This window comes from Rhamphochromis sp. 'chilingali', assembly GCF_963969265.1.
Source record: "Rhamphochromis sp. 'chilingali' genome assembly, chromosome: 22".
NCBI classification, from domain to species: domain Eukaryota; kingdom Metazoa; phylum Chordata; class Actinopteri; order Cichliformes; family Cichlidae; genus Rhamphochromis; species Rhamphochromis sp. 'chilingali'.
Window position 1 is genome coordinate 3,842,141 of NC_137950.1, and position 12,859 is coordinate 3,854,999.

General features: G+C 40.8%; 1 protein-coding gene across 4 annotated transcripts in view; it reads left to right on the forward strand.

Moving 5' to 3' along the window:
* ca10a (carbonic anhydrase Xa) overlaps positions 1–12,859 on the forward strand; it is a 344,540-nt gene that overhangs the window by 238,985 nt on the left and 92,696 nt on the right. The window lies entirely within an intron of this gene.

Consider the following 12,859-nt stretch of genomic DNA (forward strand, 5'->3'; position numbering starts at 1 on the left):
GACCAGGCAGATTTAAAGTGGCTAAAAAGGAATGTGCAGTGCCTTTCCAAAGCGTCTCACAAGCAGTGGGCAAAGCCAAGTTGGAATTATTGTCTTTGTGCACAAGAAGTGGTTTTCTAAGAGCAGAAAAACAAAAACATGAAGGAAGAAAAGGATGTAGTCCTGCAGACTATAATGAATTTCAGGTTGAAACTAGATCGTGGACAATTAGGGAAGAAGTGGTTGACTTCCTAAACAGTGGTTCTTCAAGGACTCATTTCAGATGGAGACTGATTCTGCTCCATGTCTGAGAGGAAGTGTTGTCTCATGCTGTCATTAGTCACAGCAGATTAAATCACTCCAAAGCTTTTTGGTCACTTGAATTATCAAAAAGAACAAATTAGATTCCTCCCTTCTTTTTCTTTGTCACATACTCCAAAAATATGTGCAAAATGCCCTCTTGTGTTTACAAGCCTTTGAAAGTTGAAGTGACATATACGTCAGAAAACCAAGGCAGTTACAGAAAGATTGAGATGAATAAGGAGATAAAAGAAAAATAGGGACAGGGAGAGATCACTGTAATGAGCATGACAGATTGGCTTCTAAACCAACTAATTGTAATAAGGCATATCCCCTTTTAAAAATAGATGAGGAGTAATGAGGCAAGGACAGAGAGGACAATACAGAGTGTAATGGCATGTGTGAGGCCTCAATGATTGTCTCTGGAAGGCACACAGCTATATGTGAACATGTCTTTTGGTACAAAATAATTTGTGGCCTTGAGCTGCACATTGGGGAAACAGGTGGATGAAATCACACATTGTGATTTCACATAAATCATTTGTGTTATGTTGTTTGTGTATCCAAGCAAGCTTTTACTTGACAGGGAGATGATATTTTTGCTGTTTTAAGTACCATTTACATCGATAGTAATTTCATTTTCCTTAGTTATTCACTGCTTCAGTATTTGCATTTGTTTTAGTCATACTAAAGAAATGCATGAGACATGGATGGACATTGCATAGATGTGCTCAACAAGTAGGTGCAAAATACAAAGGTAGACTGTAAGGTGAAGATGGACAAAGTAGCTATGATGTCACCAACTGGTTAGCAGCATCCACATGCACAACCCTCTTTTTGTTTTCAATATGACCATGATGAGCAAGTGGTGCATCTGACTGGACAACTGAAAAATACTGGAAGCTCAATAGGTTAGCAACCAGTCATACAAAGAAGTATAACTTGATTTAACCCTCTGGAGTCAATGGACGCACTGGCATGTCGAAATCATCAACAGTAAGAGGCAGCCTCACTACGTCTCCATTTCAACCTTTTTTTCCTGAATGCTTTTGTCATGTTTAGTGCAGTGAGACATGGTAAAAGATTGGGATTTTAGAAGGAGAAAGTGCTTGAGAGCAAAAAGAAAAATCATGATATTCCTTATGTCTGTGAAGGTTCTCAGTCATCCTGGTCATCGTAATCTAAGGTGCTTGGAAAGAAAAGCGTCTGGACTTCTTTAAGTTGCTTGAAGACGTTTCACCTCTAATCCGAGAAGCTTCTTCAGTTCTAAGGTCAAATGGTGGAGAGTCCCAGATTTAAACCCAGAGGGAGTATCCCCCCAAAAGAGGGACAAAAGGACCCCCTGATGATCCTCTACCTAATCACATGAGCCAAGGTGTGAAAACGGTAGTGATGTGCGATACCACTGATTTCCTTTCCAATCCAATACCAAGTAATATTCAGGGTGGTATCGACGATACTGATCCGATACCGATACTTTGTACAAAAACTTATTTTATTTATTGTATCTCAAATTATAGCATCATAATGATTACAGGACAACAGATTACTAATTCTTATCACTTAATAATGCAGTTTATCAAATAGAAATAAAAAAACTGAAGTTGTACGCTATTTGAACACATTGCCTGCCTGCAGCACTAAAGGACTCCGTGAGACGTCTGTCTCGCTCTAGCAGCGTCGTCCCTGTCCTTCTCTTTAGTTCATCTCAACATACGCTCGTCATATTCTGTGATATGATTTACTCTGAGGTGTTTGACAAGGTTAGTGATGTTGCCACAACCATACATGCCAACCCTCCCGATTTTTCCGGGAGAATCACGAATTTCAGTGCCCCTCCCGAAAATCTCCCGGAGCCACCATTCTCTCGAATTTCTCCCGATTTTCCACCTGAACAACAAAATTGAAAAACCATGTTGCAGAATTCATAGCGCGGCCCAGCCAATTCCAGTTTCCAACAATGGAGGCAGCTACTTCGTTTTAATATTACTCTTGTTTCTTTTTCTGGGTCACAAAAAAACTTAGCTACATTTTCTCCCTGAAAATATGTTATGTAAACTTCAAATATCTGAACCGACTGACACATCATCTTCAAACCCCCATGGTCTTTCACTACTCGGGTTAAACATGATATATAAGCCACTTTGATAACTTAAAAATGTTATTGTTTGGCTTTTTCAGTGTTTTATTTGTTCGTGAGTAAATCTGTTTGGCTGAGATTTAAGTTATTAGATTAGAATAAATTAAATGTAACTTTATTAATCCCTCGGGAGGGTTCCTCCGGGGTTTTCACACAGCTGAATAACAGAAAACTAATTAAACAAAGTGTGAGACGGTCGAGAGTTTATGCCAGCGCCCGGTTATATTTTAGATAGCAAGGAGCAGACGGCAGAGTTTCACTCCACCGAGGGAGCCTGTGACTTACTACCCGGCTTTCTTTAGACTGCGAAGGCCGGGTCCTCAGGTGGAAGCAGCCTCTGAATTTGGACACCCCCGCTTTTTCCGGGCCGGCCAATAATAACGGTGACATTTAACGTATTTTATCCGATAAATAAACCCTGTAAAATGTGCCCTTTTGAATGTCTCCCTAATTCTGAGGTCTCAAGGTTGGCAAGTATGGCCACAACACCTCACTTTTTTGCCACATGTATCGCAAACCACGTCTCAGCTGTTTGTGGAGGTAAAATACGTTCACACAATTATGCTCAGCCATTGTTGTGAGTGCGCGCGCCAAGGGGCTGCGAGCCATTTATACAGCCGTATTTCGCACATGACTATGAAAGGCGGAAGAGGAGGTAGTTCCTTTGAATGTAGGCAATCCGAATGTTATAGTTTCTTTCCACTGTTAATGATAAACTACAAATTTATCCCAAATTACTAAAATATCGATATTTAATGTGAGAATTGATTCTAGAACATAAATGATTGGTATCGGAGGAATCAATATTTCAGGATTAAGCCGCACATCACTAGAAAACAGGTGTGGGTCACAATCAGCCAGGGTTTCGGGTGAGCTCATTGTGAAACCTGGCCCCACCCTATCATGCGATTTACTGGGGTCAGATGGCCCAGGACGTGAGTGGGCGTTAAGGCATCTGGGAAGGGATCTCAAAACTGGATTATAGATGGCAGACAGTTGGTGTCGTAAACCCCCGCCTCTGTTCAAAGATGGTCGCTCACAGTGGACATAAATGGCTTCTTTCACTCCTCTGTCAAACCATCTGTCCTCTCTATCCAAAATGTGAACATTGGCATCCTCGAAAGAGTGTCCTTTATCCTTAAGATGCAGATGGACTGCTGAGTCTTGTCCCGTGGAAGTGGCTCTTCTATGTTGTGCCATGCGCTTGTGAAGTGGCTGTTTGGTCTCTCCAATGTAGAGGTCTGGGCATTCCTCGCTGCACTGTACAGCATACACCACATTGTTAAGTTTGTGTTTTGGAGTTTTGTCTTTCGGGCGAACCAGTTTTTGTCTGAGCGTGTTGCTGGGTCTTAAATGCAACGGGATGTCGTGCTTGGAGAAAACTCTCCTGAGTTTCTCTGATACACCGGCTACATAGGGGATGACAATGTTGTTGCGTCTGTCTTTCTTATCCTCCCTAGCTGTTGTCTCGTCTTCTTTTCTGTACCTCTTAGCTGACTTTATAAACGCCCAATTAGGATAACCGCATGTTTTAAGCGCTTCCTTTACATGTGTGTGTTCCTTCTTTTTCCCTTCAGGCTTAGAGGGAACATGTTCTGCCCGGTGGTGTAGGGTCCTAATTACTCCAAGTTTGTGTTCCAGAGGGTGATGGGAGTCAAAGAGGGGGTACTGGTCCGTGTGTGTGGGCTTCCGGTAAACTTCGATGTTGAGGTTGCCATTCTCCTCAATGTGCACAGCGCAGTCCAGGAAAGGCAAACAGTTATCCTTTGTGTCTTCCCTGGTGAACTTGATGTTTTTATCCACAGCGTTAATGTGCGCAGTGAAGGATTCCACTTCTTGTGTCTTGATTTTGACCCACGTGTCGTCTACATATCTGTACCAGTGGCTGGGTACTCTTCCTTTGAAAGAGCCAAGAGCCTTCCTTTCCACTTCTTCCTTGTAAAGGTTGGCTACAATAGGTGACATGGGGGAGCCCATGGCACAGCCATGTTTTTGTCTGTAGACGCCCTCGTTGTATTTGAAATATGTAGTGGTAAGGCAGAGATCTAACAGTTTGCAAATCTGATCGGGTGTGAAGTTGGTCCTGTCTTCCAAGGAGCTGTCTTCTTGTAGTTGTTTTCTGATAGTCTCCACTGCCTCCGTGGTGGGTATGCAGGTGAAGAGAGAGACTACATCAAAGGACACCATGGTTTCATCTGGATCCAGCGTAAGTTTCTGGACCTTGTTGGTGAAGTTGGTGGAGTTCTTGATGTGGTGTGGGGTGTTCCCCACAAGAGGTGCAAGGATGGTAGCAAGGTGTTTTGAAATGTTGTAAGTGGCTGAGTTTATGCTACTGACTATGTGTCTGAGTGGGACCCCTTTTTGTGGGTCTTAGGAAGTCCGTAAATGCAGGGTATGGCATCCCCTGGGTAAAGGCGGTGATATGTGAGGCGGTCAATGATTTTGTCCTTTTCAAGGTCTTGAAGGCAAGCTATAACTTTCTTTTTGTAGCTGCTTGTGGGGTCTCACAAGCAGCAGGTTGATCATATTGTACAGTAGATCGTACAATAATAGATACAGAGAAAAAACCAACAATCATATGCAAGCACCTTGGCAACAGTGGGAAGGAAAACCTCCCTTTTAACAGGAAGAAACCTCCGGCAGAAGAAGGCTCAGGGAGGGGCGGCTATCTGCTGCGACCGGTTGAGGTAAGAGAAGGAAGACAGGATGGAAGACATGCTGGGGAAGAGAGACAGAGATTAATAACAGATATGATTCAATGCAGAGAGGTCTGTTAACACATAGTGAGTGAGAAAGGTGACTGGAAAGGAAAAACTCAATGCATCATGGGAATCCCCCGGCAGCCTACGTCTATTGCAGCATAGAGAAATATGCTCTCTAGTTCTAGTCCCAGTACTCTTGCTGCAGCATTTTGGATTAACTGAAGGCTTTTCAGGGAGCTTTTAGGACATCCTGATAATAATGAATTACAGCCGTCCAGCCTGGAAGTAATAAATGCATGAACTAGTTTTTCAGCATCACTCTGAGACAGGATATTTCTAATTTTAGAGCTGCTGCTCAAATGGAAGAAAGCAGTCTTACATATTTGTTTAATATGGGCATTGAAGGACATGTCTTGGTCAAAAATGACTCCAAGGTTCCTCACAGTGTTACTGGAGGCCAAGGTAATGCCATCCAGAGTAAGAATCTGGTTAGATACCATATTTCTAAGATTTTCAGGGCCGAATAAAATAAACTCAGTTTTATTTGAATTAAGAAGCAGAAAGTTAGCGACCATCCACGTGTTTATTTCTTTAAGACATTCCTGCAGTTTAACTAATCGGTGTGCGTTATCTGGCTTCATGGACAGATAGAGCTGAGTATCATCTGCATAGCAGTGAAAATGTCTTCTAATGATGCTGCCTAAGGGAAGCATGTATAATGTAATCAGAATTGGTCCTAGCACTGAACCCTGTGGAACTCCATAATTAACCTCAGTGTGTGAAGAGGACTCTCCATTTACATGTACAAATTGGAGTCTATTAGATAGATATGATACAAACCACTGCAGTGCAGTACCTGAAATACCTACAGCATGCTCTAATCGCACTAATAGAATATTATGGTCAACAGTATCGAACGCAGCACTATGGTCTAGCAGGATAAGCACAGAGATGAGCCCACTGTCAGAGGCCATAAGAAGATCATTTGTAACCTTCACTAAAGCTGTTTCTGTGCTGTGATGAACTCTGAAACCTGACTGAAACTCTTCAAATAAGCCATTCCTCTGCAGATGATCTGTTAGCTGTTTGACAACTACTCATTCAAGGATTTTTGATATGAAAGGAAGGTTGGAGATTGGCCTATAATTAGCTAAGACAGCTGGGTCTAGAGATGGCTTTTTTAAGTAAATGTATAACTACAGCCAGCTTGAAGGCCTGTGGTACATAGCCGATTAGAGATAAGTTAACCATATTTAAGATTGAAGCATTAATTAATGGCAGGACTTCTTTGAGCAGTTTTGTAGGAATGGGGTCTAAAAGACATGTTGATGGTTTGGAGGAAGTAATTATTAAAGTTAACTCAGAAAGATAATTTTGGAGAAAAAGAGTCTAAACGAATATCAGTGGTACTAAAAGTAGCTGTAGATAATATTACATCTGTGGGATGATTATTGGTAATTTTTTTCTCTAATCACTTTCTCTGATTTGGGGCCTTAGTTTTCACCGGAGCTACAGTATCCAGAGTGGTACGTAGTGAGGAGGTAAAATTATTAACAAGATAATCGACCTCTGTTGGAGTAGCATTCAGGTTGCTCCGCTCTATGTTGGTATAGGGCATTGAAGATGATAACAGTGGGTGAATTATATTCTTAAACTTAATTACAGCGCTTTCAGAAAGACATCTACTGTGATGAAGTCTACTCCCCACTGCTGTGTAATCAATTATTGTAAATGTAAATGTTATCAGGAAATGATCAGACAGGAGAGGGTTTTCAGTAAAGCAGGGCGATATGATCAAAAATATTTATCACGATATACTTTTGAAAATTTGCAGTAACGATATAATTGACACTAGACAAAATACTTTACAACTCCACAACTTTATTAGTGCAAAAAAAAAACCATCAATGTATTTTCACTTAAACAAGCAGCCGTTTTTATGTGTATTAAAGCCACATAAAAATGTAACAGTGCAAATGCAAATACCTTGCTGACAGTTTAACCAAAAGGCATTTCCAGTGGAAACTGGCCGACATATCCTCAGCATAACCATGTATAATATCAACAAAACTTAAAAAGAGGTTATACACACACAATACGGTAATATTATGTTGACGCACAATACGTATCACTCCGCGAGGCTCCTGCCTACGATAGCCGTAATGCTCCGACAATCCATCAAGCGGTGTGGGTTTGTAGCTTAGCAAATAGTGATGTGTCGGTCGCGAACGAAACGGCTCTTAGAGCCGGCTCTTTGAAGTGAACGACGCGAGCCGGCTACTTATTGGGAGCCGTGGGGTTTTTTTTCTTTTTCTCACCCTCTCTCTCACACTTTTTTTCCACTTCACTCCGCACGCGAGCCTTGTGCTGCGCTGGGAAGAGGGGTGGTAGTTACACTCGCAGTAGCACAGGAACAGACACGGAGTGAAAGAGAGAGAAAGAGAGCCAGGGACAACAACATCACATTAGAAAATTATAGTAATCTTCCACAACTATTTTCAGTTGCGGATGATAAAGGATTCAGAAAGTTTATTCATGCAGGCCCATATGACAGAGAATGTGCATCTTCTTTTTGTTTTCATATTTTCATTTATATTTAATTGTGTTGTGGTTTGCAGTGTTTTGTGTTGTTTCGCTTTAAATTTGTTTAAAAGGAATTTAAATAGTTAAAAGTTAAAATGTAAATAGTTTGTTTTTGTATTATATGATTTATTTATTACATTTTATGTGGTGTGAATAAATAAAAGTATATTTACGGTGGCCGCTAGAGACAAAGCACGTACGAATCCCGAAGCACGTCTCAGACACGTGAAAAATTAGAGGGAACATTGCTGGGGTACACCACAAGCAATGTCGATACATGATGAGCAACAAGTATTTAATTTCACAAACTGCTTCCTCTCTCTTAAGGAACTCCCAACCCAATTTAAAAACTACCTCCAGCACCATAACTTTCGACTTTTCTTATTAATATATCTTGATCGATTGGTTTTGTAACCTTGTAAACCAAAATATCTGAAATTTTTATATTTGTGCACCTATAGATGAGAATTTGTGTGTGTAAAAAAAGATTTGAGTTTGTAAAAAAATATTTACACAAGTTTTTTGGTAAGGTCAGGTTACAGATACGAAGCAAAAAACTATGTGTAAAATATGGCATTATTTTTGTGCCACTATTCTGAGTGCACGTAAAAAAAATTGAGCGCACGTAAAAAAAATTTGCAGTTGCAAGTTGCATTTTGAGAAGAAATTTATTTTGAGCGAAGAAAAGCTAAATTTGAGTGAACAAAACTCATTGCTGCGTGCAAAAAATGTATTTCAGTGTTTGCTATTATCCACACACACACACACAATAGCAGCCCCTCCCGCTCAGTTTTTGCATTTGCTCGCATTTTGTTGCTTGCGCTCTCAACATTTCTGCCCGTGCGCGTTCAACTCTTTCTATACACCGTTATATTTGTGCCACAAAACCAGCCAATCACAGACTTGGATGCAAAAAAATCTGATTGGCTGCTTTGTTCTCCAATCAGCTCGAAATGACAAAATGCAGTATCCCAGAATCCATTCCGCCCAAAACTCAAACGAGGCAGTGGCAGAGGAACACAGAGTGGCGGAGTTTGAAATATTACTCTTTCTGGGTCACAAAATAAACTTTTAAGATATTTTCATGCGAGAATGGTGCTGCGTAAACTTCAAATACCTGCTCGATTTATCAAGACATCACATATTTGCACAAGTGTTCTAAACGTTTTATGTTTATGTTACAACAAGATGATTAAGTTAGTTTACGTTTGAGGGTGTAGGGTGGATGTGAATAGATATGGCTCTCTGTGCAGTTCCTCTGTGTATGTGTGTGTATGTGTGTGCGCGCAGTTCGTGTGTGTGTGTGTGTGTGTATGTGTGTGTGCGCGCGCAGTTCGTGTGTGTGTGCAGTTCCTCTGTGTGTGTGTGTGTGTGCGCGCAGTTCCTGTGTGTGTGTGTGTGTGTGTGTGTGTGTGTGTGCAGTTCCTCTGTGTGTGTGTGAGAGAGAGAGAGAGTGTGTATAGCTAGGCATGGGCCTCGCTAAGCCTTGGCTTAGCATTGAGGGGGGCCTCCCACCCTGCGGCTCCCCACTGATTGTTGCTGCTAAACCATTATTTAAAAAGCCATCACCTGACCCAGCTGGCTTGGCTAATTATAGGTCAATATCCAACCATCCTATTAGTTGAAAAAATGCTTGAAAGAGTAGTTGTCAAACAGCTAAATGATCATCTGCAGACAAATGGTTTATTTGAAGAGTTTATTTTGAAGGTTTCAGAGCCCATCACAGCACAGAAACGACTTTAGTGAAGGTTACAAATGATCTTCTTATGGCCTCTGACAGTGGACTCATCTCTGTGCTTATCCTGCTAGACCTCAGTGCAGGGTTTGATACTGTTGACCATAATATTTCATTGCATGCTGTAGGTATTAAAAGTAGTTCACTGCAGTGGTTTGAATCATATCTATGCAGTAGACACCAGTTTGTTGTGTCTTTACACACTAAGGTTAAATATGTTTATGAGTTCCACAGGGTTCAGTGTTAGGAGCAATTCTGTTTACATTATACATGCTTCCCTTCAGTAGTATCATTAGAAGGTATAGCATACATTTTCACTGTTATGCAGATGACACCCATCTTTAACTATCCACCAAGCTAACACATACCCACTACCTACAGGAATGTCTTAAAGACATAAAGACTTGGATGACCTTTAATTTCTTGCTTCTAAATTCAAATAAAACTGAGCTTATTGTACTTGGCCCTAAAATATTTTTCCTAAAAACTTTAAACATGGTGTCTAACAAGATACTTACTCTACTCTCTGCAGTCATGCCACCAAACATAGTTATGCCTGTAGACCTAACTATAAATGGGTAATGATAAAAATCTCCATATTAAAACAGAATCTGTAATGTTCTTGAATCCAAGAGGAATGAAATGGCTGACAGTAAGTGAAAAAGGAAACTTGTCTGTGGATGTTAATGTAGCTTCACACACAGAGAGAGAGAGAGAGAGGAAGAGAGAGACAGACAGAGTGTGCTGGCAGATGGAGAAAGGGAACCAGACAGAGATGCCAATTTTAGAGACTCTGATCATTTATTTATGTGTGGGTCACCTTTTTAATCTCAAATCGTATTTTTCTGTAATTTAGATGTGAGACTTGTGTGAAGACTGAGACCTACAAAGCGTCACGTGTACCAAAAAAAAAAGAAAAATCTGGAAAACAATTATTACTATTCCGTGTGAGTCCGTCTGCATGAAGGGAGAGAAAGACCGAGCAAGAGGCCATCTCTCCCCCTGCTAAAATCAATTTAAGGAGGACTGTGAGTGCAGCATACTGATGAGCCTTCATTCACATGTATCCTTGCTTTGTTGCTCTTTTGGCCTTCTGCATACCAAATCTGAAATTAGTATTGGATTTATAGAAACCTTTGAAATCAGGCAAATCATCTAAATGATGACTACAGTGGATGCCAGTGCAAACAATGTCTCTTTATCTAATATAGATTTTATAGATATAAGCTATAGCTATAGATATCCTAGCTTCGTAGGGCAAGAGGCAGAGTATGGGCTGGACAGGCCACCACTCTGTCGCAGGGCTAACACAAAGATAGATGACCATCTGCAATCAAATTCACATCTGTGGACAACTTAGAATCACCAGTTTACCTAACCACACTAACTGCATGTCTTTGGATTGTTGGAGGAAGTCGCAATACCTGGAGAGAACCCACACTGGGAGAAGATGGAAACTCCATACAGAAAGACACCAGCCAGATGGTGGATTTGAATATTTTTACATGTATACTTTCGAGAACGTGATAAATCTCTTTCTGCTGTCTCTGTTAGTTTTGTCATTTGCCTCCCTGACAAAGATCTTTATTTAAATTATTCAGGTTTATTCTAAAAAGCAGCTGCAATGGAATACAGTGAAATGTTATATAGATTTACAAAGGTGTTGAGTATGAAACTGACTTTCTGCAGCTTTGACTCTGGATTATTTGGAGCGATAACCCAGTTCCTGTCTCTTTGGGTCATCTTCTGTTGTTTAAATGTGCTATAGGCTATTAAAAAAAGATAAATGTGACAGTAAGCAAAAAAAAGCTTCAGAGATCTTTCACATTTTATTCTTAACGTAAAATTTTTTCATCCAAAAACATTTAACACCATTCAATGTGTTTCATACTGAACTTAGGGGATAAAAATAAAGTATCATTCCTATTGCGCTAGTATTGAACTGATACCAATACCAGAATTGGTATCAATACTGCTGACTGCTGGATTGATCCCCTCAGCTCTAGTTTTTTGCCCTGATTTACTTTCTTAAAGCCACTGGCAGTCAACAACACATTGGCATATCTCCTGTATGCATGTGCTTTCTTCCTTGTACAGTCTTTCTGGCTTTGCCTTTTTCACCATTTGTTGCCCAAAGGCAACAAATCAGAGAAGTCTTTAATCATCTTTACTGGCCACTCTATAATCTCTGCTAAGAGTCTGATCCATGACATTCCACGATGAAGACCAACCCTACTGAATCAAGAATAGAAAATGAGATGTACAGTGGTGTGGAAAAGTGTTCGACCGCTTCCTGATTTTTTTGTATGTTTGTCACAGTAATCAAACAAATTTAAATATTAAGCATAACACAAGTAAATACAAACGGCAGTTTCTAAATGAAGGTGTTTCTGATTAAGAAAAAAAAAAAACAAACAAAACAACTGCATGGCCTTATGTGAAAAAGTGACTCAGGCAGAGGAAGACAGAGCCCTAAATACACAGAGCGTAACAAGGGGATGAGAAACAGGAGGGAAACACAGCTGGAACAGATCTAACCTAGTGAGGAAGGTCTGTGAGGAACCAAAACCGAATACAGTGAACACAGGACAAGGGACTATCAAAATAAAACAGGAAGCAGGAAATGCACACTAAGACACAGACTGACTGAACAGAGGGAACAGAGGGGACGAGACACCTGACTGGAATGCAGATGACTAAATAAGGAGAGAGAACGAAACATACATGATAGATATGACAGGCTACGCAGGGAGGCACAAAGGGGAACTAACTAAATGAATAAAAAACTCAGAAATAGAAATACAGCTGATTAAACTAGGAACAACAAGGAAACTAAACAATACCAAATGAGAACATAAACATAGAAACACTGGGTCAAAGACCCAGTACCATTACAGAATCTGAATTTCTGCACACAAGTCCTATCAGCTGCCTCTGAAATCCCACAAGCTAACCAAGCCTGATAGAACTCCTTCCTCAGCCTGGTGGCTCTCTTCAGCTCTGGTGTCCACCATTTGGTTTGGGGGTTACCACCACGACAGGGACCAACCACCTTGGGGCCGCAGCCATTGCAGCGGCTTTGGTAATGGAGGTGCATTCGACTCAATGTCCCCAGTCTCCCTCAGAATGCTGTTGAAGCTCTGCCGGAGGTGTGCGTTAAAGATCTCACAGATCGGGGCCTCTGCCAGGCATTCCTAGCGCAGCCTCACGTCTGTCCAGCACACCACCAGGTGGTGATCAGTTGACAGCTCATCCGCTCTCTGGGCGATATGAGATTTTTTCATATCACGATATGTTTTTTTCATTTCAGGCGATAACGATATCTATCACGATATAAGCCAAATAACTATATTTGTAAGATTTAAATGTGCTGTTGCTCACAAGTAAAATGTGAAATAATCAGCAGCTTGTTTTTATTTA